At 38.1% G+C, this 27,910-nt stretch overlaps 1 protein-coding gene across 3 annotated transcripts in view; it reads left to right on the top strand.

Annotated features, from left to right (window-relative positions):
- Positions 1 to 477: 477 nt before the first annotated feature.
- GPR141 (G protein-coupled receptor 141) overlaps positions 478 to 27,910 on the top strand; it is a 51,745-nt gene continuing 24,312 nt past the window's right edge. For all 3 annotated transcript variants that reach the window (XR_008998530.1, XR_008998529.1, XM_057504663.1), the window contains exon 1: positions 478 to 934. The gene's annotated coding sequence lies outside the window, so the exon portion shown is untranslated. The remainder of the gene's footprint in view (positions 935 to 27,910) is intronic.

Here is a 27,910-nt window from a genome sequence, read left to right on the forward strand (position 1 = left end):
TGTCAAATTAGAGTTTAAAATGGAAGTATATTTAAAATGTTGACATTCATTAAATTAGCATTTTGAACTTATAGATTTCTATATAACATTATGTGATTTATGAGATATTTATATTTATAAAATATTAATGTGTAGTGTTGCATAAAATGGTTGGCAAGTTAGAGCAGTTTGAGTAATTATTTTTCTTTCAACACTTGCAGTATATCTCTGTGAGTATATGTATATCTTCTTTTGGAGATAATGGAAAGAGTCTAAAAAGTGAGGCTGTGGACAAAAGCACTCCCGTCCTGTGCAGCCTCATATCATAGTCAATATTATGTATCAATGACAGAGCTAATCACTGAAATATATTATAAGAGTAACAGTCCTATGTCCCCAATGGGGAACAGAACAGCTTTAAATTTTCTGAAAGGAAATATATATATATTATAACATATATACATTTATATTATAATACGTATATTCTTTCACCCTAAAAAATTTATAATATGTATAGTCTTTCAACCTAAACACAATACAGTTTATCTCCCCTTTTTGCTGTTGATAATATCACAGTCATTTTTTCCCATTCTCTATAAAACTCAGTTGAAAATTTTTTAAAATGAAAACTTTTTTTAAATGGACTTATAAAGTCATAAAACCTTAATGAATATTTCTTGACATTGTCCTTTCTCTAATTTTGCAGCTCATCTTTTAGAGCCTGTTTTTCAATGCAAGCATGTTTGAAATGTTTTTGAGGTTTTGTGGTTGCTGTTGACGCTCTGCGGAACTTAGAACACTTTAGCTTCCTTTTGTTTGGTGAACTGGCCAGGCCTGTGAGTGCACACCGACCATGAAGGTACTCAAGGAGCCTTGCTATTAGAAAAGAATCTTATTTGGAAGTCAGACAGGTGGCCCATCTCTGCACCTCCCCTGAGAAATCTGGCTTTTTCAGGTAAGTGCAGAAGTTGTGTGGGTAGCATATGAATGAAAGTTATGCATAAAGACAGTGTGTTGAACTTGCCAGTGTAATTTGAATTCAGAATCTTCAGACAGTTTTGTTGTAAAAAGACGAGCTTATTTACTCTACAACTGTTCCTTTGTAGAAAGAATTATTCAAATCTTCCTATGTAGTACACACTGCTCTGAAAGTGACACTAGGTTTGTTAGCGGTTAAATATGGACAAATAAAAAAGAGCCCGACTAAAGCATCACAGTCTTTAGGATATCTGGTATTACATTTACATATTAGCCAAATGCTTATCTTTTAAGCAGTTTCATTTTTTTCCATTGTGAAAATTCTTAAACTCTATTAGTGGTAATATTGTCATATATAGTTTGAAACCATTCTGACAGCCCTAATCAACAAAAGAAAACAATCAAATCAATTAGGTACCTTGAAATTTCTAAAATAAGCATATTCAAAATAACACATATAATAATAGCTATTATAATTCTTTTCATTCCATCTTTACAGTACTACATGACAGGAGGAATTTGAAAATTACTTTAGAAGTCATATAAATAAAAGTTAAGAGCAATATCTATTCAAATAATTTTACATTAAGTTCCTTCTATCCATTATCTCCTCTTTACAAGAAGTATTGCATTTCAAATGTGTGGAATGGAATGGAATACAAAGTTAAAAAAAATAAGTCAGTAATGCACAGCCTCAGTTTGAGAGTTTAGTCTTGCTTCTCTAACAAATTTGTAATAGGATTTTGGATGAGTCACATCATTCTCTGGATTTCAACTTTGTACACAAGTGTATAATTATTTATCCAAGAAATTGTTTATTGAGTCTCCAGATTTACAACTCCTTGTTTTCTTATTGGGTTTAAATCAGTCAATCAATTTTTATTTTAATTGATCAATAGGAGTAATGAGAAGACCAATGGTTGAGGAATGAGGTGCCGTGAATCTAGTCCTCTGTTTTCTAGGAATTGGCTGAGTGATTTGGAAAATATTTTTTAACCACTCTAAGCAAGGGGTTGGCAAAATTTTTCTACAAAGGACTAGAGAGTAAATTATTTAGGTTTGCAGGCCAAGAGGTAAACTTGAAGGTAATATGCAGATACTAACACAGTCATTTAGAATGTAACCACTTAAAAATTTAATAGCCATTAGCTCACAATCTGAATGAAAATAGATGAGCCAGAACTGGCCTCAGCTTTCTAGTCCCTGTTCCAGGCAATGATTTTCAACAATCATGAAATGGAAGATGTAGACTAGATCATGTGACCCTAAAAGGAGTTTATGGATGATATTTACGGTGATCCACCAATCCCCTAAAATTGTGCATGTAAATCTGATCGTATTGTAATATGTGCTTTTTTAATGAGAAAAAAAATCCCCACAGATTTCATCAGATTTTCAAAGTGGACAAAAACCAATTAAGGTTAAGGGCTCAAGAACTAGCTGATTTCTAAAAATGCTTTCCAAATTTAAACTTCAATAAAATGGTTGGCAGTTGTCTACTATGTCTGAGCCACTGTGCCAGCACCACAAAAGATGTTAGCACAATGTAACTACAGTAACATGTCAAAAACTTTTTTAAAGATTTGAATATGCAAATATCATTAATACCCTTTAAAGTAATAACCTTGAGAAAAATTCTGTAATTGGTGAAACATTTTTTAGACAGTACTTCACAGTATCTTCAAATCTAGTATGAGTTATGCCAAATACTCCTCAGATATTCTTATTGTCCCATCTTGTTTTAGATGACAATGGTATTACTCATGAGAATCATAATCAAGGAATCTATTTAGACTCATTCTCTTAAAATTATGATTTCCCTAAGGACAGGAGCTATGCTACTTTCACCTTTGTATTCATGAACAGTGTTAGTCACATACTCAACATCACTGGAAAGGATACATGAGGGAATGAATGAGGGAATGAATGAATGACAAGACGAAGACACCATCATTGAGATTATGTGCCATAGCTATTGAAGGTTCAGAACCCAAAGTGCTCTAAAAACAGTATTGCTAAGTCCACAGATTGCATCTTATTTTCAACTTTGGACATAACTGTGATTTCAAAATACTTGGTCAACTAAAGATTGCAATTCCTGGGTATTAAGTCATTTTTTAAAAGAGTGAAGTTTCTTTAATTCAATTCACATGTAACATGATGTTCCAGTAATCTAGTTACTGCAAAGGGGTAACTAACTGGAGAGTGAAATTTTGTTGAGGAATAGCTGCTCTCTTAGCATCTGAGCCCCTCCCGCTCCAAGACCAGTAGGAGGTTATACCAGCTGGAACATTGTGCAGAAAGGTAGGTTTTCTTGGGCAGTCCAAAAGCCAGTTCTAATAGAACTTAGGGTATCAGTCTTCTCCTTGATAAAGAAGGTCAGCCTAACTTCTGTCACCTGGCCAGTTGATAATGCCAAAAATGTGAACACTGTTTACTGGATTCCCCACACCTATATGGGGCAGGCAATGACTTGTGATCCAAATATACTCTCTTCTCTCTCTGGGAATAATTTCATTTTCTGAAAGAGAAATTCAGTGTACAATAGCTGGTTTATGGTTCATTCACTTCTCTAGGGAAATTTAAGTTGTAAGACTTAAAAAAATTTAAGAAATGTTAAATGAAAAATGAAAAACCTGCACAGCTCTGTATATCTGGTGTTACGCCTGAAACTTCTTTATTCAAAAGAGTGTATCCCTCTCCCTCCCTGCCCTTCACTCCTCCTCCACTCAGAAGCTGTTAGGGAAACAGTAACATACTATTCACTTGGGGATGTAATTATAGATGCCTCTGTGCAGTATCAGTCTGTATTAAACAGCACCATTTGTTCAAGTGCTTAAAGGCTGTGCTGAGGTCATATTCCTGGATCTCTTTAGAGATTGAGATTAGTCCCAGACATAATTCAAACACCAAAATCTTTATAAGTGGAACCTCAAATATATAACCCAACTTTCTTCATGGTTCAAAGTCTCACTTAAGTATAACAGGGACCTCGGTCCCCTCCCAAAGGATTTCTGAGACACCAAGGGCAGGGCTTACATGTTCTGCAAATCCAAGACACTGGGTGCCCCTCACTCTGACTGCTGTCCTGGGATCTATCTGTGTATCTTCTTTGCACCACTCTGCTTGGCTTGACTCCAAAAGGAATACAAGGGCCCTCAGTTCCCTCTCAAGCACAACTAACTTGAATCTGTGACACTTCTTGGTAAACTGTTTCTTAAAGGAGCAGATAATAAATATTTAAAATTTTGTGGGCCATACAATGTCTGTTGCAACTAAGCAACTCTACAGTTGTATGTGAAATCAGCCACAGCCACATAAATAAATAGGTGTTGGGGTGATCAGACAAGAAGCTCATTTACAAAAACAAGTAAGTGAAGGGACTGGTGGGGGTGGGGGGATGGGAAGGGACGGAGAAGGGGAAAAAATGGCATTATGATTAGCACACATAATGTAGCAGGGGGGCACAGGAAAGGCACAGAGAAGACAAGTAGTGATTCTATAGCATCTTTACCATGCTGATGGACAGTGACTGTAATGGGCTATGTGGTGGGGACTTGATAATGGGGGGACTCTAGTAGCCACAGTGTTGATCATGTAATTGTATATTAATGATACCAAATTAAAAATTAAAAATAAAAAAAAACCCAAATAATTGACTGGTCCATGGGCTGTAGTTTCCTGGCCCATGAATGATATTGAAGGTTTGATGACAACACAACAAATTACAATGTTGCAGAGGGAAATGAAAACCTCAGAGATTGCCTGCTAGGGGCATCAGCGTTTCCTCCTGGAGGTTCCCCACAGCCTTGTCTCCTTAGCCCTGTTTTGAGGCCATGCTGCTGGAGCCTAATTATCATTTCTGGGCAAAGGCCTTCTGTCCTCCTTAACCTTCACATCCACTAATTCAGCTTTCTCCTTTCCTATGTTAAGCCTCAGTTAGAGAATATCAAAAATAAGATCATGCCATAGTCATCTCTGAAGAGACAGACCCATTGAACAGAAATGTGGTCCATTTAGGGCTGAAGCACCTTCAATACTCATAGTGGCACAGACTCTCCATTTGCACTACTGAAAGGTTCACCAAAATTACCCTTTCTTGACTAAAGGGAGGGCCTGCCCTAAAGACAAATTCTATTCCTGTTTCTTTTTTTATTTTGGCAAAATATACATAGCATAAAACTTACCATTTTAACCATTTTTAAGTGTACAATTCAGTGGCATTAAGTACATTCTCATTATTGTGCAACCATCACCACTACCCCTCTCCAGAGCTCTTTCATCATCCTGAACTGAAACTCTGTGCCCATTAAACAGTAACTCTATTCCTCCCTCCCCCAACCCCAAGGAACCACTGTTCTACACTTTACATCTCTGAATTTGAGAATTTAAAGCCTTCAGATAGGTGGCATCATATCTGTTGTTTTGTGCAAAGGCAAATTCTTGCTTCTATTAAATGTAACTCTCAGTCACATGAAAAATTTAATTGCCTGTCTATTTAAGCCTCCAGCTATCTCCAGTTTGGAAATATTAGAGTCTAATCTGAGAATGCCTGACTGTATACCTTTCATGAATTATCCCCCACTGTTCTCCAATCTGTTTCTCCTGTATCAGTTATTAGAACTTCTCATCGTTTCCCAAATGCACATTACATATTATCTTCTTTGGAATGTTGTGATCCATGTCTAGAATGCCCACTTTCCTCTGCGGGACTCCTCATTGTTAGACCCTGCACAGCGACTACTACTTAGGGTCTTCACCGATATTAATTGATGGAATCGTTCTCCTCTTTTTGTGTCACCTGGTGTATCAGCAAAACCACCAGTCTTTCTTTCCTACGCTCTCCTTTACTACTCACATAAAACACTTCACTTCTGACACTTTTGGTCACTGAATGTGTGCAAGTTTCTCCCCCTGCACCAAGCAATTCTCCATAACCTCAGCTGGGTGTCCTACATTTTAACTCAATTCTGACACTATATACCGGGAGACAGGCCTTCAGGTCACCCACAACTTCTGGCTGATTTGGCTACAAATCAGACCGTCTTGTGACCCCATCTCAGGTTTGACTAATTTGCTAAAGCCGCTCCCAATGTTTCTCACTGAAGCACTTACTTATGTTCACCAGTTTATTTAAGGATATGATGAAGGATACAGGTGAAGATCCGAAGGAAGAGATGCCCAGGGTGAGGTCTGGGAAGGCCCCAAGTGCAGCGGTTTCTGTCTCTGCAGAGTCAGGGTGCACCACCCTCCCAGTGTGGATGTGTCTGCTGACATGGAAGCTCTCTGAACACCCTACTCTTGGGATTTTATGGGGGCTTCCACACATAGTCAAGATCAATTATTAACTCCATCCCCAGCCTCTCTCCCCTCTCTGGAGGACGAGAGCTTCTAATCTCGGCTTGTTCCCCTTGGCAACCGGCTTCCACCCAGGAGCCCACACAGAGTCACTTCACTTCATAGAGCAAAACATGATCCTGGTGCTCTTTTTACCTGGGCACCTGGGGGCAAAGACCAATATATATACGTATTTTTCTTTTTATTTCACACCTGATTCAATGGCACTTGTGTAATTCATCATTCACTGCATAAGATTATTTTAGTGCAGGTCTCAACAGTTTTTTCAATGTTGAAATCTCTTTGCAGGGCAGTGACCATATCCAGCACAGACTTATTCTACACAAGGGCCCAGTTTGGAGAAGCTTTAGTTTGGATTTGGACATGATATGAAAGAATTAAAAAATAAACAGTTGTCATATTGACCAATTCTGTCTCTCTTTCCAGTGTTGATATATAATCTATCCTACAAATATCTTTACCAAGACCAAAATTGTTCAATTGGTCAGTTTCAGATCTCTTCCCATGAAATAAATTTGACATAAACCTTTTTAGGTTCTCTTACTTGAGTTTTCAGGAAAAATTTTTAATAGTAAAATAGGGATTATTATACCTCCTTCTGTCTTTATAGCATAGGTACATACAAAAACATGTAGAAATATTTAGAGATGTTTATGATGCTTCTGGGAGACACTAATATAATTGGAAAGACACAACTTATCCATGTAAAACAAATGCAAAGATGATAAATTATTATGAGAACTTACATTTTTCAAATGCTTCATGGTTTGTAAGGAGGATGTAGGTATCCTTATTTTACTTTTTTTTTTCCCCCAGGAAATTGAGTTAAAAGAACTTGAAAGCTTAATGTCAAATTTTCCTCATGGGAAGATATCTGAAACAGGCCAATTCTAAGACTTCGCTCTCAGCAGATATGTTTACAGAAAAGGAGAGGTTAGATGATCTTCATTAGATTGCATAGTCACTGGAAAAGTATATTGAGTAGAAATCATTAGCCAAATAATTAGATGGGTAGCTAGTTATCTAGAACAGGTCTTAGTACCATAAAGGCTTACTGGGAAAAATTGAAAGCATTTAATAAAGAATACTAATTGCTTCCCAAAAGAACATGGTGAATTGGATTGCACAAAAATGTTCTGCCCAGGGTGGGTTTGAGACCAGTTTTATTTACATTGTAAATGATGAAATCAATGTTTAAGGTTACCTGGATACTTTTACAGGTCAGGAAAGTGAATTCTGTTCAAGTCCTAAGTTTTCCCCAGCAGCCTCTGTACTCAGGAATGAGTTGCATGGTGTGGATCTGAGTGCTGGGGTAATTTAGTTAGGAGGGAGATCAGGGAAGACAGAGAGGTCAGAAGGTTGGGACTTTTAATGGAGACATGATGTATGGATGAAATTTGGATGAACATCAAGGAATCTGACCTTCAGGTACATTCAGGCAGCGATTGTGGATCTGTATCAGAATCATCTGAACAGCCTGTTAAGAGCACCAACTTCAACTCCCTATTGATTCTGATCCAAAGATCTGAGATGGGACTCCGGGCATCAGTGGTTTGACTGATCTCCCCAGGTGATTATGAGGCTTATGGTTAGGTGGCTGGTTCTTTCTCATCCCACATTCTAACTTTGTATTTTAAGTGCTAATAGCAGGGACACAATTAACAGCAGCTCCACGGGCTTGTGTCTAAGAGAAGAAGGAATAGAGAAGTTTCTAAGATATTCAGAGAAACAATCTATGCATCCTGGTTGAGTGCCCAACACTATGCAATACATAAAAGCAGCTATTGCAAGGGGATACAGGCTTTATTGTTTATGAGCTCAGCCTTCTTTATAAAAAATGGTGATTCTTTCAGCCATTGTGTGCTTCTAAGTGACAAGCACATCTGCCATGCCCCAGATATTGGTCAGCTCCAACAAGCCTCACCTTCTTGTGTCAATGGAAGACATCACAATATGTAACTCAAAAGACAATTGTAAGGATCAAAAGAACTAACACATGAAAAATTCCCAGTACATAGTATAATAATTTTCACTCTTCTTCCCTCCTACCACCATCATACAGTTTATAGTTTTCATAATATACACAAATAAAACAAACTGTAACTATTCTCATCTCAGCATCTCCTCTGCCAGTGACTTTCAGCCGAAGACCACAGACACACATGCAGTTAAACAGCTTGGACTGATTACTCATTGCAGAGAGGGAGGGCACACACCATGGGGAGCCATGGGTACCTCAGCAAGATGGTATCAGAAACAATCTACTATAGGATTTGGGCTTTGGTGGAGAGATTTAAGGGGACGGTCTAAGGAAGTGGGGATTTGCTCTGCACTGGATGCTGTCAGAAACCAGAGACAACTGTTTGCTTCAGTGAAGAAACAGAAGTCGTTAATTTTAACTAAGGTAGAGGGTGTTCTATATTTCATGGGTGGCCCAGTGACCTTGTTTTTGTCTGTGTTTAGACAGAATTACAGAGGGGACTTGTTTCATTTAATTTTATCAGAGTGACTGTATCTGAGCTGCTCCCCTTTTCTCTTTCACACTTCTGAAAAGAAGCAGAGTATGGGGGGAAAGATTATATTTATTGAAACAAGTATTTAAATAGAATGAACATGTATTGAGCACTCACTTTGTCTGACATCATGCTAAACTTTAATCCTCCCAACAATCTCACAAGTATATTATCTACATAAGGTGGGATCTGAAGCCAGACCTAGCTGAGTTCTAACTACACGAGCCTCCAGTCTAGTGTGCTGTCTCCTTGCTGACACCACTGGAACCCGTGAATGAGTTCCTCCCCATTGCTCTAAATTCAAAAATTTACTCAGAACAGGCAAAAAAAAAAAACTTCTGTAAAAAAAGATCATAAATATTTTTGGATTTGTAGGCCAGTCTCTTTCATGACTACTCAACCACCATTGTAGTAGGAAAGCAGCTGTAGATCATATGTGAAAAGATGTGTGTGGCTATATTCTAATAAAACTTTACCTATAAAATTATTTGGCAGGTGGGGTTTGGCCCTTGGGCTATAGTTTGTAAATCCATGATCTAGATTATAAGTAGTCAGAAATCCTAAATTAACTTGGATTTTTAACAATGTATTTTACATTTTGAATAATTAAATATGTATACATTGTTCATTTAAAAATTATAAATATGTGTAATAGTTAAATATGTACAAATATAAATTTTGTGGCATTTTATTTTTCAGGAGCTTATTTATTTATTTTTAATAAACTGCCAATTTCCTAGCATAACAGAGAGAGAGTCAGGATGGTGCCTCATACCATTCACTTCTCAGATCCTATACAGTGAAGACTGGACTTTAGGAGGCCAGAGAAGCTAACAGTTAGTTTGTGCTTCCTTTCATGATTACTTAAAGGATAACCCTTGTTAAGTAAACAGAAGCTCAGAGAGGTTGAATTCTTGTCCTTAGTTATCCAGCTTGTGGTAGAGCTGGTGTTAAGTGACACATTCTTTTCACTACATTCTATGACTTGATGCTAATAAATAACTGAATTGATTGCTTGGGTGCACAAGGAAACCCTTGAAGTGCCTTCTGAATTATCAAAGAAAGAGTAAGAGCATCAAAGAAAAAGGAAGATCAGAATAAACTTAGTGCAAAGTATATTTGTTACAGTTTGATTTTTGGAAAAATTAGGGTTGGGGGTGACTATGGGAACTTAGAATTCAGTCCCATAGTGCCAGAAGAGCATTATATGTCCAGCATCAGCACCCAGTTCTTATTTTACAGATTATTTTTTCAGCAAGGAATAACTTAAAGCCCCAGCTAAAAACAAAAATCGCCTACAACCACATCAGATTGTCTCTGTTTGTGACTGGGTGGGCAGATCGCAGGAGATGTCTGCTCACAGCCTCTCCAACCACGTGCTATGCCACTGCTATTGGTTAAAAGGAATTTTCAATTAGAATCTCACAGTCTCCAAAGGCGCTGAAAAAATACACGTGTGTATGGGTAACTGGCACACGGGTAGTTGATTTTATATTTAAATTGAATGTCACACAATAATGCTTTTCATGCAAATTTAGTCATGAATTGATTTATACTGTATACCCAGCTACTACATATTTCTATGGATATAGCCCAGGAGGCACTATTCTTTCTTTTAGAAGAGTGTAACCTATGTTCTTCCTCACCCACAAAGCTTAGTTTAAAACCCACCTGCCCCTCTGAATAACCCAGCCTGGGTGCTTCATTATTCCACTCCAATCAGGATTTGTACCGTCAGCTTACACCACGAAGCAAATGTGGACCCTATGAGGCATGGAACTATGTTGTTGTTGGGGACCTTGTTATAGTGAATATGCTCGTAGGAGTTCCATTTGAAAACTTAGGGATAATAAATATGATTTACTTGTGATTAAGCATATAAAAATAAGTCCCCCAAGTGTTCCAAATGGAATATAGCAGAAGAGCGTACGAATATTTTTCCTGAATCTCCTTCCTTATCCAACCTCTTACTATATATTATTTGTGGCACAATAGTAATAATAAATATAAATAAATAACAATTAATAAAGGGTAGTCTATATTTTTTTTCATAAATTTGAATGGATTGTCATGAGAAGAATGGAAGGGAGCCTTGCTTCATGACCCAAGCGGAGAAGCACCATTATATCTCAGCTCACCTCTGTACTGCTTTTTATTCCACCCCCTTCCTAGAGTTGACAGATTTAGAAAACAAAAACAGAGCTCTCCAGCTAAATCTTAATTTCAGATAAATGGTAAATAATTTTTTTTTAGTATATTGCATAGGATATTCATGCACAAATAATTACTTATTGTTTATCCAGATTTCTAATCTAACTGGATATCCTGTATTTCACGTGTCAATGCTACACAGAAATCCTTCTGGCTCAGTTTTCACATATTGTGTTTTCTGGTTTGACAGAATTGAAGTCAACTTCCTGCTCCTCCATGTGTGAACCCTGAGGCAGCGTACTTAACCTGGAACTAATAATTCATATCATAGCGAACTGTCTTAAGGATTACAAGGAGAGAACGCAAATAAATCCCCCAGGTCAGGGCCTGGAATAGACAGCTGCTCAACAAACATTGACCAAAGGTTTATTTTTGTTTCTTAATTCAACTTCCTTCAATTCTCTCACCTGACCTCTAGGAAGAATTAGGTGTTGTTCCCTTTTCTATACACAATAGACTGTACAACTTCATTACACATGATTTCAGGCCATTTGTGATGTTATAGACATATCAACTTCTTCCTTTTTTTTTTGTTAATTGTTTCCTGTTATAGCTTTTTAATGTATTTTTCTTTCAAACTTCCAAGGTTCTTTTATTAAAGATGTGTCTAAATAGTGGACTTCTAATGGGTTTATAGACATGTCTTACACTGTAGTTTGGTCCACTTAAGTGAGTTATTAATGAAATGTGCATCTATTTCTACCTTTCAATTTTTTGCTTTCTGTCTGTGTCCCTCTTTGTAGGTTTCATTTTTTTCCTTCTGTCTTCATTCCTTGTTTTCTTTTCTTTTGAATCAATTGAACTTGCTCTTTCTTCATTTTTTTCCCCTTTATGAGCTCAGAAGACACACATTCTGGTTTTATTCCTAGTACTATCAAAGAAATATGAACTTCCATATTACTCTGAGAATCTGAAGAAAACAGTGTCTTGCTTTCTTCCTAAACAATGTACAGATTCTAGAACACATTGACAGAGAACTCCCTCCCAAGTTATAAAATATTGTTGCCCAGGATTTTAGTATTGTCTTGTATTTTATCTTAATAAAATTACATATTGTTATTATTGTTTTATACAGACATCTATTTAGATTTACCCATATATTTAGTTTCTTTAACACTTTTTCCTTTGTAACTTAGACATTCCTTCTTGTAAAACCTTCCTTCTTCTTAAATGTATCTTCTATATGTTCTTTAAATAAGGATAAATTGGTATTACTCTCAATTTTTGTCTGTACAAAAGGTCTTTATTTTGTCCACATTCTTGAAAGATAATTTTTCTGAGTATACTTTGTAGGTTGATGGTTATTTTTATCCATTGTTTTAAAGACAATATACTACTGTATTCTGACCTTCATTGCTGCCTGCAGGAAGCCACCTGTCTGCATAAAGGACTTTCTTTTTAGGTGATCTGTCTTCTCTACTCAGGTGCCTTTAACATCAGCACCTCCTTTTCCTTAGTATTCTGCAGTTTCACCATGCTGTGTCTCAGTATGGATTTCTTTTCATTCATCCTGCTTAAGTTTTTTTTTTTAACCTTTCTTGAGTCTGATGATTTGTTCCTCATTAATTCTGGAAAATTCTCAGCCATTCCATCTCAAGAATTTTACTTTGCCTTTATTTTACTCTATCATCTATTCTGGAACAAATTTAACCCCCATGTCACTTCTCTTTTTTGATTTCCATTTACTTGATAGGATCACAGCATAGCTGTTGAGAAACAAAGCCAAAGCCAGACGCTCCGGTTTGCTCTCTCTCTAACGAGGCATACGAATCTGGGCGCTACTGAACCTCCCTGTGCTTCCTTCTCTCTAAAATGGGGAAAGCAAAGTATATACTTCATGGAGTTGCTGTGAGGATCTTGAGAGAAATTACATGTAAAGTGCTAAGAAAGGTAGACAGTGTGTTTGCTCTTATTTGCTGTCATGCATTCTGAGAATTTTTTTCATATTATACATGTCACCAGTTTGTGTTTTCTTTGCCTAATATGTCCTTTGAGATGATGGTACTACTGGTATATTTTTAATTTTCAAAATTACAAATTTTCAAAATGCCTGGCCACTTTTTTAAACATTCACTTTTAAGATGTTCTTTTATTTCTTTATTCATTTCCATTTGTACTGGCATTTGCTTCTGCCAGACACCCAGAAACCCTGGGCCATTCTGAAAACTGCTTGCACCAGCCTTTCTTCTCAGTGTGTTGAGGAAACCTATTGAGGTAAGAGTTAGAGTGAGCTCTCTGACTTGATAAACCTAATTTGAAATGCCTGTGAGATGAGAATCTGACAGAAAAGGATCCAGAGCCTAAGGCTGGGAATTCAATTTGAGATAGAGAGAGTGGTTTTCATCCTTGCGTGTCCATTGGAAATATTTGGAGAACATATAAGAAACACAGATGCCTAAGTCCCTTCCCAAACACGGAAGCCACACGTAAGTGTTTTCAAAAGCTTCCCAGGCAATTCTACCGTGCATCTAACATTAAAGCATCAACTGGAGTATCATGAAAAAAATACTGAAACCACTCCAGGTGTTCCAGAGAGGGATTTAATGCAGTGAAACAGAGGCTGCAATACCATTAGAAGGGCCGAGAGAGCAAAGATTAGGCGCAGCTGCCACTTTTTTTTCTGGAGATCAGGAAGTACTAGAATCTCTGGAAACCACCACTGAAGACTACAGCTGCTTATGCTCCAAGGAGGGTGATTCAGAGGAAGCAATTCTCCGCCAGAATTGCTTGTTTGCTCTCTCCTGAAGCCCTTGGGCCTGCATGCTGTTGACACAGGAAAAGTGATGGCTCCTTTTCAGTTTCACCTTTAGTTTCTCACAGGGACACCTCTTATTATTGGTGGTATTTAACAGTAACCCCTGAGGCCAGGGAGTCTAGGGAATTCAAACAAGGGGGAAATGGTGCAAATCTGTCAAAAGTTGGGAATCGGTGCTATAACATAGGCGAACTTACAAAATTCAGGGCACAGATGGGCTCAAGTCTATCAGTAATTCTGAACATCAAAATATCTATAAAAGCATTTATACAGATTCAAGAAGAAGGCTGTAGTTAAGTTCTCCCAGTGGAAGGAATCTTTCTCTGTCTTCCAGATTTCTGTAAGTGCCAAGAGGAAATGGGAATATCTTTTTGCCCCCTACAGGGCATTGAATTTTTCTGGCAGTGCTAAAGAATTCATAAATGAATGGCAAAAATAATCTATAAGAAGAATTTTAGTCAAACGAAGTAAAGGCTACACTTTGCAGAGACGCAGCTGAATCTGGTATTCAATGTAGAGCTTTAATAATGGGTGTCATGAAAATGCAGCTCTAAAAAACAGAAAATGCGTCTGATACCAAAGCTCACATTCTCTGTTGTTCAGGCCATTTCCTCTTTATAAGCAAGTGATGTGTGAATTTTGTACGGTTCCTATTTTCTTCTTCACATAAATCACGATGACTGACTGTAGACCCTTGCACAGAGGCTAGGCAAAGACTAGGGAAAAGAAGCCTCCTCCTGTGCTCACAGCTCTCCTCCTGTTCTGGTCTTTCTGAGGGCAACCACTGGGTGTGTCCCCTACTTCTTGGTCACTCCCACAGCCTCTGCCTCTTCTGCTTTCTCTCTGATGCTTCCCCAGCCTTCTCTCCTTCTTCATTCCCTTTACTCTCCTTTCTGTTGAAGGTGTCTGCAGGGGAAGTGGGCAGAGATGTCAGATCTGTCAGGGGTGGGGAAACCTCAGACTCTGCTCAGGGGAAAAATATCACCACAGTGTCAACTATACCCTGAACCTTCCAGACCTTCTCCTATCACCATAATATTGAACGTTTACTGCTTGCCAAGTGATCTAAGTGCTTTTAAATATAGTGCTTAGAACCATGATTTGCACATATTTAGTATCTTAGTGTAGTATCATTACTAGAATTTGCATAACAATCCCCATTTTATAGCTGAGAAAACTGTAGATCTAGAAAGACAGAATAAGATGTTCAATTTCAAATAGCTAATATCCAATTCAAATGGTAAGCATTCCATTGTATTGAGTGTTCCTGATGATAACATGCTTATGTCTCCAGTTCTGACATTATAATTTAAGAAGGACACTGGCAGTCTAGAGTGTCCAAATAGTCTGATCATATGAGAAAGGTACTGAAAACTGAACCACCTTTATCACCCTCATCAATGATGAACACTTATGACGTGCAATCTCTATATTGTCCTACTAACATATTTACATGTTTTATATAGATTGTTTTCATGTAAATAAAACAGTCCAACCATTTTATGAAATGTGTAACATTATAATCATCCAACTTACAGATGAGGAAAATGAAGTATAGAGATATTAATTAAGTACTTCGCCCAAGATGGCCCAGCTACCAAAAGATGAAGATAGAACTCTAGCACAAAGGTTTATAATCCTACACTATTCTGGAAACCTTAGGTACTCACCTGAGGAAGAAAAGGTGGCAGGGTATAGAAGTCCAGAGACAAGGGAGAAGATAGGAATAGTAATTGATGAATAAATATCATTTAGGAAGGAAAATCATTTACATTGTAAGGTTCTCAAGAACAAAACTATAATCATGGTGGGGTTGTACAAAGAGGTGACTTCTATATGAGAAACTTCCCAGCAATTATTTTTGCTGATGATACCACAGAGTGCTTGGCAAAACAAGAGTGTGAGTTCTGTGGTACTGTGTCTGGATATGAAAGAAATTTTCGAGATTGAAAAGAACATTGGAGTGTGTATGACCTCTTAGATAATATGTGACCTTTAAGAGCTTTGGATCTAGAAGTTAGCTCATTTAAACCATCCCAGCCCCCCAGCAGATTTAAAAATACAATTTTATAAATGGCCATGTTGAAGCATGACAGGGAAAGATGGTTGATACTTGGTAAAGAACTAATTGAGTCATTGAGCTCTGAGTCTCTGATTCTGTTCTGTCAGCACTTCTTTCAAACTGTGCAAGGACAAATTACTTGGCAAAGAAAGCCAGCCAAAAGCAGCCTGTGTTCCATTTAAGCAGGGGGTTGCTCTTCCTGAATTTATTTTTGTGCTCAGAGGGCACATTCCTTCCTCCACAGTTTGGTGGGAATACTAACAGAGGGATGACAAAGGGGGGTACCATTTGCAGGGAGTAGTAAAAGCTAAAGCTGACCTTGTAAGACCTGGGAAAATGAGTAATAATGTCATATCTGAAAGGAATTCTGTGCTTCCAAGAAAGGCATGTGTCTCTCCCATGGAAAAGCATATTACTTCAGGAAGCTGGTGAAGGGGAACAGGGAGGCATATGCAGTATTGACTGGTATAGACAGGGTCTTTTCCTCACATAACCATTGGCTTCATTACACAAGAGGGTTAGAGCAGCAACAAAATGTCAAAGCCCAAATACCTTGCTTAAAGTACCCGTTCAAGTAAGTAATAATAACGGCTAACATTCTACAATATTTCATAATTACAATGCATGTTCATGTACAATATCTCACCCAAGTCTTGTCATCATTTTACATACAAAGGAAACTGAGCTTAAAGGCTTATAAAGATAGTTTCATATACAATCTCTTACTTATCTCCCAAACAATCTTAAGATTGAGATGTTATTAAACTATACTTTTAACTGAGCCAGGGAAAATTATATACAGATGCACAAGCCATAGCACCTATTCTGAGTTTATTTTAGGTCGTTGTTTTGTTTCTGTCATCAAAGTCATTATCATCAGGCAATTAAGAAATATAGGGCAATTTTGCATAGTGGAGAAATATCAGAACTAATAGTTTTAAATATTTTTATGATTATGAAAATAGCATTTTTATTATTGCAGAAAATTTGGAAAACATTGAAAAAAATATACAGAAAGGAATAAACATCATTCATGATCCAACTGCCCAAATCAACTACTCTTAAATATGTGATATAGTCACTTCCAATAAATACATATACTTAGATCATAGTGTATAAACATTGTTGTCTTCTTTATCATAGGTCTTCCTGTTTTATTTAATATTCCTTTCTAAGCTTCATGTTAGTGGCATAGTAGGTCACATGGGTGTAGCATAATTTATTTCCTGTTTGTTAACAAATCTCTCTGCAGCTAGGGTGTATATCCTGTACACAGTGGTGGTGTTCTTAATTCCTAGAAGAGGATTAGTGTCTCAAAGAGCGTTACTGCTATTCATGCACTTGCCATACATTGCCAAATGGATTTCTAGAAATGTGATCCCAATTTCAGTTCTAACGAGCAGTGTCACCTTATCTTTGCCAGCAGTGAAGCTTGTCACAATATTTACTTCACTAACTTTTTGATGAAAAAGAGTCTTTTCACTTTAATTTTCACTTACTTGAAAACCACTGATGACAAGGTCACTTTACCTTGTCAACACAACCTGTTAAAGGCACAGACAAAAGAAGTTAACCTGTAAAGGGCAGTCTTGATCTAGATGGTTCCTGCTAAGAGTAAAGATCAGACAAATCACAACTCCCAAAGGGCATGGTAAATACTTCAGGGTGAGGGAAGCTTGAGTACTGAGAGCAAGAGCAGGGAGCACAGCAGCAGGAACTAGAGTGTGCTTACTGTTTGCCGGCTGGCCTCTCTTTCTTTACTTGAAGTCTTTTTCATTGAGTGACCAGTGGTTGAGTCCTGTTGTGTGCTCAATGCTCCTGCACTATGCATTCTCTTGGCACTTGTTTCAGTGTGGATTCTCTGTTCATAAAGCCTAATATGCAGACGGTAAACACAGATGGGCTCCAAGTAGAGAAACAAAGAGTACCTGGTGAGCTGAGGAACCCCCATGACAATGTTTCCTTGTGGAGACACTGAACTTAAACATACTCTTCATAATAGAAAATGGAAGTATATTTATCACTACTGCTTGTCTTTTTTTTTTTTCTTGAAAATGTCTTCTGCATTTATTCTTTTCAGATCACTAATTAAAAATGTCATCATGGAAAATTTGAAATATACAGCACTGTAGGGAGGAATGAGTGTTCCCAGTACCCGGCTGCACCCAGCTGGAGAGACTTGACTCACAGCTGCTTTGGTTTGATTTATTTCACCTCCCTCCAAACTGGATCATTTTGAAGAAAACCCCAGAGAACTCCAGATATAATATCATTTTATTCATAAATAGTTTGATATATAGCTCTAAAAATTAAGGGCTTTCTAAAAAATAACTGTAATGCTATTATCTTGCCCCTGATAATTCTTTAGTATCATCAAATAGCTAGTTACTATTCAAATTTTCCTGATTGTCTCACATTTTTTTCAGTTGGTTTCCTAAGTTGAAACAAGGTCTATGCATTGCTGTCATCGATTTGTTTATTTCATCTCTTAAAATCTAAAATTCTCTCCTCTTGATATTCTTAAATAGGGAGTGATCTAGCAAAGATGTAAAATTCCAACTCCAGATAAAAGACTACACTGATTTACCTGAATAACAGCTGCAAGTTTGATTAAATGCAGCCAGAAGTGTCAGAGGTTTAGAAACCTCAGCCCTCTGTGTATGGTAAAAATAGATGACAGACACCCCCAAAAGGCATGGTAAATAACTACTTCCAAACAACTCCGCAGTTTGCATTTAAGAGCCACCTTAAAGTTTCTAGAGGCTTTACAACACTCCCTTGAGATCTATATTCCTCTGTCTGTCACATGTGAAGCAGTAAAACCTGAGAATCCAAAGGGCAGGTCCCAAGGAGACACAATCTCGCCTAGAGAGTGGTCTCAAGTGAAAGGATGGGTGGGGCATTGCTGGGGAACTGAGGCACTGTCTGGCCTTTGGAGAGTGAGGACAAGAGGACTGACTGGGCTCCCGCTTACGGTCCCCTTGATCACAGCAGCTATTCCCCTCCACATTCCCCGGGCTTACCCTACTAGGTACATATCCTGTTGTAGCAAGAAGGACCCAAGGGTTAGTACTGGTGGTTATGGGACTCAGGGTACTCACATGTGTACCTGTGGGGGGTAGGTGAGACAGGTACTAGAGTACAGAACAAACAAAAACAAACATAATAATATAGTGATCAATTGTGCATACTCAAAATTGCTTTTGTTTGGACCATAGAAGCTAGACCACCATTCACTCATCACATCCCCTTTCTCTGCTTCTCCAAAGAATATATCAGGTCATGAATCAAAGGCTAGATGGGGACAATATTTTAAAAAACAAGATGCCTCTTAAGAACATTATATTTAGTTAGTAACTGCCAGTAAAATTCTGTGTAACAAGTCACCCAGAGACCAAGAGCATACAAGAGCAATCATTTATCTTTGTGGACCTGTGTATTGGCCGAGGGCTCAGCTGGATGACTCTGATCTCAGTTAGGCTTGTGCTCTCACAGCTGATGTCTGCTGACTGCGGCTGGGCTCTTCTGGATGGTTTAGTTCCACTCCATGTGTCTTCCATCCTCCTCCAGGGACAGGGGCTGACCCAGAAGGCTTTACTCATGGTAATGGTAGAGGCATGGGGAAGGTGCAGAAATACTGCCTTTTAAAGTCTAAGCTTGAGACTGGCACACTGTCACATCTACCTCAGTCTATTGGCCAAAGCAGGTCATCTGGCCAAATACAAACCCAAGGGGCAGGAAAGATATCTTGCTCCTGCAGTAGGAGAACTGCAAAGTCACACGTCAGAGGGTGTGTAGAGACAAAGAATTGGGCAAATAATGCTCCTGCCACAAATATATACAGTGTGTTATCAATTAAGTAAAACATTATTACAAATAAGAAAACTCAGAAAAAATATCACTACATTCTGATGCTAATTTGTAACACTTTTTTATGGATAAACTGTTAAAAAACAAAACAAAACTGTAGCCCATGTGTCCAAGAACATGTTAGGTCTTGTTTAGATTTCTCTTTTGCTGCCTAGATATTTCTAACATTTTTTCCGTGTTCCACGTGATTGCAATGTTACACTTGTCTGTGTTGAGCCTTATTACCTAATGAAAGTCTCCTGAATATCTGCAATTGCTCCACCACTTTAAATATACCCTGTCTTCAGTATATACTGTCTTATTAAAGAACTGCAATTCACAGTGGAAAAACCCATTAGCTAGGTATTTATATGACTGAAACCATATTTCTTTACGTGAATATTCTGTGTAATTTCAGCTACCATTTATTAAGAAACTCCTAATGCAATCATCTATACTGGGCCCTTTACATCCTTTTCGTTGTCTCATTTAACAATTATGCAATACTGGTAAGTTTAATCTCTATTATATAAATGGAGGCACTGAACCCAGGGAGATTAAACATATTGCTTAAAATCAAACTGGTAATAGTATCAGAATTCAAATATGGTTGTGTTTGGATACAGAGCCAATGGCTTTTCTATTATTTTCTGCATGTCTTTTGTTTATTTATTTCTCCTCCACCTGTGGACCTGAGTTTCTAGATGTTCCTCAGAGAAACAGTGAAGGATAGGTTTTATGCCCAGTATTTTGGAGGAAAATGTTGTTAGGATCCCTTTTTACTCTCTTGAGAACCTTTGAGTTTGGCAGGGCATGCATTATTATCCTCTATACAGCTGAGAGGGCTAATATTTTAAAGAAATTTACACAGCCAATAAGTGGCAGAGTTGGCACCCAGGCTCAGGCTATTTTATATCATTGAAATTGCTACAGTTAATTATGATAGTTGAAAGAATGATAGTCTACAATTTACTAATGGAACTAGCCAGTTAACTTGACTCCAAAGGACTGTATTTTTCTATAAGGCTCTAAAAGAGTTTGGGAATAATAACACAGTGGGTGTTTCTCACATTTTAACAAAATAAAAGGTAAATTGGTAGAAGATAGTTACTATACAGCTTAAAGTCTGCTAGGTTCTATGTGTTAGATTTATAATGGGTTTCTTTTAATAACTTGGAACTCTTGGTAATTAATTGCTGGTTACACAACTTCTTGAGCAATTCAAGTTAAAAAAAAATCCAAAATGGAGCCAAACTTGAATTTATCCAAATCACCTTGAATAAGTCAAATTGGAGTTTCTTCTTTTACATTATCGTCATTTTCTGAATGAACATTTAAAAAAAATATCTGGTCCAAGAAATCAATACTTTATTTTTCTTTGTACGTTGATCTGCCATTTGTGTAGCAAATGCTGTTACAACATGGTTTGTTACTATGCTGTGTAGAAATAGGATGTAGGTTCTTTGCAATGGCTTCCATTAACCTTTGTCTCATGCATAAGAGTTTCAGAAAATTCAGTGATTCGTGATTTGAGTTAGTTTTACCCTCAAAAGATAAAGTTTCTTTCCTGAGTACTATTTATCTTTATCCTGAATTCTTCAAAACATGTTATTACAAGAATTTCTGGTTATTGACGTATTTCAGGGGTGTTTGTTTTATAAGTAAAAACATCTCTACATGCGGAGGAAAAGAAACAGAGACTATCGGGATTTATGGAGTGGCTGCTCAGTGTCCAGCCCCATGCTGGATGCTTTATATAGTTTACATAATTTGAGTCCATTACAGATGAAATAATGGCATTTTTATTAATGCAAACTGGATAAAACTCTAACATTTTTTTGGTTATCAGACTTTGATGGGTTCAAACTTTGGGATTTTGCTCCCTGTTTTCTTTCCTAGGAGAAATATTTCCTATACATGACACCTAAACATCTGTTGCCAAGTGGTATCAACATCATTAGCTTAGTATATGTTGGCATCTGTTATGGTAGTTAAAAAGATTGCAGCACTTCTGAGTCTTTAATATACACACTCCAGTCTAAAACAAGAGAATTTGCCTTTGTCCGGTATTCCCAGAAAGAGTCCTGGAGTCAAGAGTGTTATGTGCACTTATTAGGGACCAGCTCAGAAGGGCCCAGAAGATATGTGGAAGGCTCCCTAGCCAATGAGCCTCAATTTTCCATGCTGGATATATGACCAAAAGGCAGTAGGGCCATGTCTCAACTAGAGGTTTGTCTGATTACAAATGGGCCTCCTTATTTATGTGCATCTCTGACTAAGGTTAAAATTCACATCATTTCTTTTTTTTTTGGTTAAGGTACCATTGATATACAGTCTTACGAAGGTTTCACATGAGCAACATTGTGGGTACAACATTCACCCATATTATCAAGTGCCCCCAAACCCTACTGCAGTCACTGTCCATCAGCATAGTAAGATGTTATAGAGTCACTACTTGTCTTCTCTGTGATACTGCCTTCCCCATGACCTACCTACATTATGTGTGCTAATCATAATGCCCCTTAATCCCCTTCTACCTCCCACCCTCCCCACCTACCCTCCTCAACTCCTTCCCTTTGGTAACCACTAGTCCCTTCTTGGAGTCTGTGAGTCTGCAGATATTTTGTTCCTTCAGTTTTTGCTTTGTTCTTATGCTCCACAGATGAGTGAAATCATTTGGTACATGTCTTTCTCCACCTGGCTTATTTCACTGAGCCTAATACCCTCTAGCTCCACCCATGTTGTTGCAAATGGTAGGATTTGTTTTCTTCTTATGGCTGAATAATATTCCATTGTGTATATGTACCACGCCTTCTTTATCCATTCATCTACTGATGGACACTTAGGTTGCTTCCGTATCTTGGCTATTGAAAATGGTGCTGTAATAAATATAGGGATCCATATGTCTTTTTGAATCAGGCATCTTGTTTTCTTTGGGTAAATTCCTAGGAGTGGAATTCCTGAATCAATTGGTATTTCTATTTTTAGTTTTTTGAGGACCCTCCAAACTGCTTTCCACAATAGTTGAACTAATTTACATTCCCACCAACAGTGTAGGAGGGTTCCCCTTTCTCGGCATCCTCACCAGCATTTGTTGTTCCTTTTCTTTTGGATGTTGGCCATCCTAACTGGCGTGAGGTGATACCTCATTGTGGTTCTAATTTGCATTTCCCTGATAATTAGCAAAAATTCACATCATTTCTTAAGCACATAATAAATGTCAGCAGAGAATATGGTCCAGAAAATATGTATTGAGGCCTTGTGAGAAATATAAGTGCTGTTTTCAAATCTATGAAAGGGAAAAGCTATGTTTCTTTTGTCTAAAGATATGGTCTAAACAGAACCAATTAAAAAGAAATACAAATATATCTCTTACTGTCACCTCTCTTCCCCCCAAAAGCTAAGTAGATTAAGGACATCTCGAAACAACTAGGACTAGATAATCAAAGTCTACCCAGAGGTTGTATATTTGCTGATCGACATGTTCAGGCTATAATGGAGATACAGATATATGAACAGCTAATATTGTTGATTAACAAATCTTCCAAAGTTTGCTGTCTTAGAATTGGTCATCTTGTTTGACTATCAAATTCAGTGAGCTTTCTGTACAACAGTCTGCCAAGAAGTGTCTGACACATGTTTGGATACCTGGCATATCCAATGGTAGCTTCTTCTAACTGTTGTAACTTTAAGATGGATCCCACCCAGTGTTCATAATGGTAAAACTGGCCCTTACTTCCTGTACAGAGGGCCAATATGCTCCTGGCAGCTTAGTTCCTCTCTTCAAAAACATTGAACCTTACCCTTTGCCACACACATCTACGAGTCTCACGTCACCACTGTCAGAAGAGCCCGAAGTGTCTAGTCTTGGCGTTCACTCAGCCATAGCTAGCATGTGCGGTTCAAAGGTGGCTGGGCAGCAGACCAAGGAAGTCAGGGCTGAGGATTAGATTTGGGATGCTGAGAAAATTAGTGGCACTTCCTCCTACTCTGTGGATTTCTGCCGGCCACTTCAGCCCCTGTGGGATGGGACAGGGATAAACTTTGAAGGGAAGAGGTGAAGGAATGAAAGCATAAGGCAAAACTTCTGTCTTTCCATGGATTATTTTAGAATTAAGACAAGGATGATGGGAAGCAGGAGCAGGCTTTGGAATCAGGGGCTGGCAGAAATAACAGAAGTAGGCCCAAGAGAACTTCAGAGTCAGTCTGGAGCCAATAATTGAGGGGTTGGCGAGTCTTTGGAAGGTCATTGATCAGAAAGCTACCTGTAACTAATGTGAGGGCATGGAGTGAAGAAAGAAGTGTCAGACTGAGGAGGGGAGATGGATAGGGTTCAGGGAGGCTCAAGACCCAGAGGGTGCTGGGACAGGAACCAGGAAGCAGGCAAAAAGCAGTCAGAGGAGAGGCACGGTGTGACTGGAGTCTGGGACTCTTGCGAGAGGACCGTACTGCAGCTGCTCACCCAGGGTTTCCTGCGCACAGGGCAGCAGGCTCTATTGAGATGTGCTCCATATACCATAAAACTCACTGCTTTAAAGGGTACAGTTCAGTGGTTTTTAGCATATCCAAGGTTATACAAGGGGATGCAGTGTGCTGGGTGGAAGTGGCTCAATGTGGGCATTTAAATATGAAGGCCAGGAAGGGAATCACTGGAATGGCCTTTGGCCAGATGTGCAGGGGGTGAAGAAGCAAGCTGTGCAAATATTTGGGGAAAGAACATTACTGAAGAGGAAGCCACATGAGCCAGCATCCTGAGGTGGGAACATGCCAGGGATGTTTGAGGAAAAGCAAGGAATTATTATGTTTAGTTGGAATATACCAATGAAAGAGAATGACAGGAGATAAGATCAAAGAGGCAGAGTCAGGGAGGATGGTTTAAATTCTGTAGGGCCTAAAAGACCATTTTCCAATTTTGATTTGACTGAGTAAAGTAAGGAGCCATTAGAGGATTGTGATAAGAGGAATGACATCTTCTGACTTACATCTTGAAAAATCACTCTGGGGCATGAATTGGGAATAGACGAAAGGCTAGCCAAGAGTAAAAGAAGGGAAAACCCATGAGTTGGTAGTAATAGTCCCAGTGAGATGTGACTTGAATCACAGTTACTACAATGTAAGTGGTGAAGAGTAGAAATACCTTAGATTTAATTTATTTTTTGTAATTTTTAACTTGGGAACAATTTTATACTTCTAAAAACATCCTTAAAAATGGTACAAAGTACCATCGACATGCAAATCATATGCAGTAAATATTTCCTAAGAACAAGACATTCTCATATAACCACATACAATAACTAAAGTCAGGAAAATAACATAGATGCAATTCTATTCCTTAGCCTACAGACGCTTCATATTTGTCCCAGAAATGTCATTCATAGAAAAAAACCTGGTCCAGCAATCGTATGTGGATTATTTTGGAGGAGAGAGAATGGGAGTCACTTAAGGACTGGAGGTGAATTTTGGGAGAAAAAGAGAAATCAAGAATTGACTCTAAGGTTTCTCGCTTAAGCAACTGGAAAAGGGAGTTAGTGTTGCCTGAGGCTGGGAGGACTTTACAAGGAACAAGTTTATGTATATGTCTGGGAGGTGGTAGGAAGAGCACAGGAGGTCAGCTTCGGATATACATTTTCTTGATATGAATTTTAGATGTTTATTAGACATCCAAATGGATATGTGAGTTTGTTCTTTGTGGTTTGAAATTGCATCCTGATGTGTTTAGATGTTAGTCTTTTAGGTTAATTTGGCTCAGCACGGGGTGAGATCCTTCAACATAAAGATTTCATCTTTTTTATGTATAGGGAATATTCTTCAATTATTTATCTGAGTATTCCATTTCATTCCACTGTCTCTGGATGATGTTGGTACGGTTAGATTTGCCATAGGCATTTCTTAGCATTTCTTTTAAATCTTCTATATTTTACCTTTATTTCTGTACCATCTGTGAGATTCCTTTTGAAAATTCTTACAAGTTCACTAATTGTGTGGGTTCAGTTATTCAATAACAACTATAGTTGAATTTCTATCACATCATTCTCTTCCCTTTGAGGGTGTCAATTACATGTAAAATTACTTTTTCCTCTTTGCCCTTCCAGCAAACTCTTAGTTTTTTGCCTGATGCCTTTTTAAAATATGCTTTTTGTTTTCTCAAAATATTCAGTGATTATCCCTGTCCTTTTATCATTGATTTGATAATGAAAATGTCATCACTTGCTAATGAATGCACCTGAAGCACATAAGGACTTCTCCAACCCCAGGGTCTTCAATTTTTATTTAGCTTAGGGGTAAATCTCATAGGTAGTGACAACTTGCACCAATCCTTATAATATTTAAACTTGGTCAGATTAAAAGTCAGTTAATGGTATTATTCTTTTTCTCTAGCACTCCTCCAATCCTTTCTCCATTTTGCTGCTAAAAATAAGCTTTTGGAATTGAAATATTAAAATGTCATTTGATTTTCTAAAATTTGCATTTCCCTTAATTTCCAGGATAAAATAAGAAATCCTCAGAGTGACAACATGCTGTGTATTTCGCAAGCCTCATCTATAGACATTCACCTGTGTTTTATTCATTTACCTAAGGTTCCAGGCACATGAAGCTATTGGTAATTCCCTAAACATGCATCCATTCCTTTTCTGAGAATCTTATCTTTACCTGGAGTGCTCGATCTTTTCCTTTCTGCATCTGGAACTTCAATACATCCTTAAAGACCCAGTAATTGTTGTGTATCTGTGCCCAAGCCTTACTCCATTGCTACTGCATTTTGATGACTTCAATATCCATTTTAAGTTAAATTAATTATTCTCTTTTCTAAGTTCTTGTGGCACTTTTTATGTACCTGTAATTGCTATTGTAAATAATTTATGCACCTCTTTCTCCTCTACCAGACAGAAGGAAATTTAAAAGCAGGGATTTTTTTTTTTTATTCATCTCAGAATCTTCATTCACTACTGTACAAAAGATACTTAAAATGATTTGTTTATCAAATTAAGTGAGAAATCCCAAAGTAGATTATAGCTGCTTTTCTGTTTAGAAAGAGGGGATGTTCTGGGGCCTGGGGTCTATGCACTCATGAAGATACGGATTGCTTAATGCCGTTTCTTGAATTCCACTCTATGTTTTAGGACTCTCACTTTGTAGACTGGTCTCTAATGTTAGCTTTATTATGGAGTCTTTATAAAACAGTCACAGAAGCCACATCCACGTCATACTTTGGATACTAAGGATCTCCTTGGGCCATTGAACAATTACCACCAAGACCCAAGCAAGGTTGGAGGAAAGCACTGGGAAGGGAACTGACTAGACACAAGGAAATAGTCCCCAACCAGGCCTCAGGCAAAGCTGAGATGCTCTCCTGTGTGGGGGCTGAGATCAGAGCAGAACAATGAAGAAATTGTTCAGGCAGGAGAGAATTCAGGAGAATTCTGGTGCCAGTGGCAGAGAGGCTGGATATAGAACTACAAAGGCTAGCAGGACCAATCTTATATGTCACACTAGCAAGTTTATATATCTTCAAGAGAGAATGGAAGGTCTGAGGAAGTTTTAAAAGAGAAATAAATTCCTTTATGATACAATTTGGCCTTCAGTCCTAGTGTCTAGCTGTACATTTGGAGTCTAAAGAAAGAAGAAATAACCTGGAGGTATGAAAGAGAATATTCTAGGTATGGCGAGGTCTGTAAGTCTGGGGCATAGGATGAGGGTGAGAAAAGGGGGTCATGAAGGGAGATATGCCTTGAAATATAAGTTGAGTCAGATCGTAAAGGGCTTACATTACATGGTAGGTGCTAGACTTCATTCTGTTCACTAAAAGGAACCGAAGAAGGGTTTTAAGTAGGGCGATAAGAGAGGGCAGACGGAAATTGGAGTTTGAGGCCAGGTTTCTTGATGAGCTTCAGGGGTCAGTCACAGATAAAACAGATTCCTGCCCAAGACAAGGCGGCTTAAGGAGGGCCAAGGAGGCAGGCCTGCTCCCCTAGGGGAGTCTGCCCTGTGTCTACAGTTTATTCCTGGGGTATGACAACAATTACTCAATTAGATCCACATTGAACCCTATCAGGAATATGTTTAATAAAGTCAAGGAAATTTTTCACCATTGTTTCACCCATTCAGTTAACAGCTCATGTCTACTATAAATAGTAAGTTCTGAAAGAAATTCGGTGTTAAAAACAAGCATACACATGACTAAAATAAAAAAAAGTGGCAATTAAT

Source organism: Manis pentadactyla, chromosome 7, assembly GCF_030020395.1.
Source record: "Manis pentadactyla isolate mManPen7 chromosome 7, mManPen7.hap1, whole genome shotgun sequence".
Lineage (NCBI taxonomy): Eukaryota > Metazoa > Chordata > Mammalia > Pholidota > Manidae > Manis > Manis pentadactyla.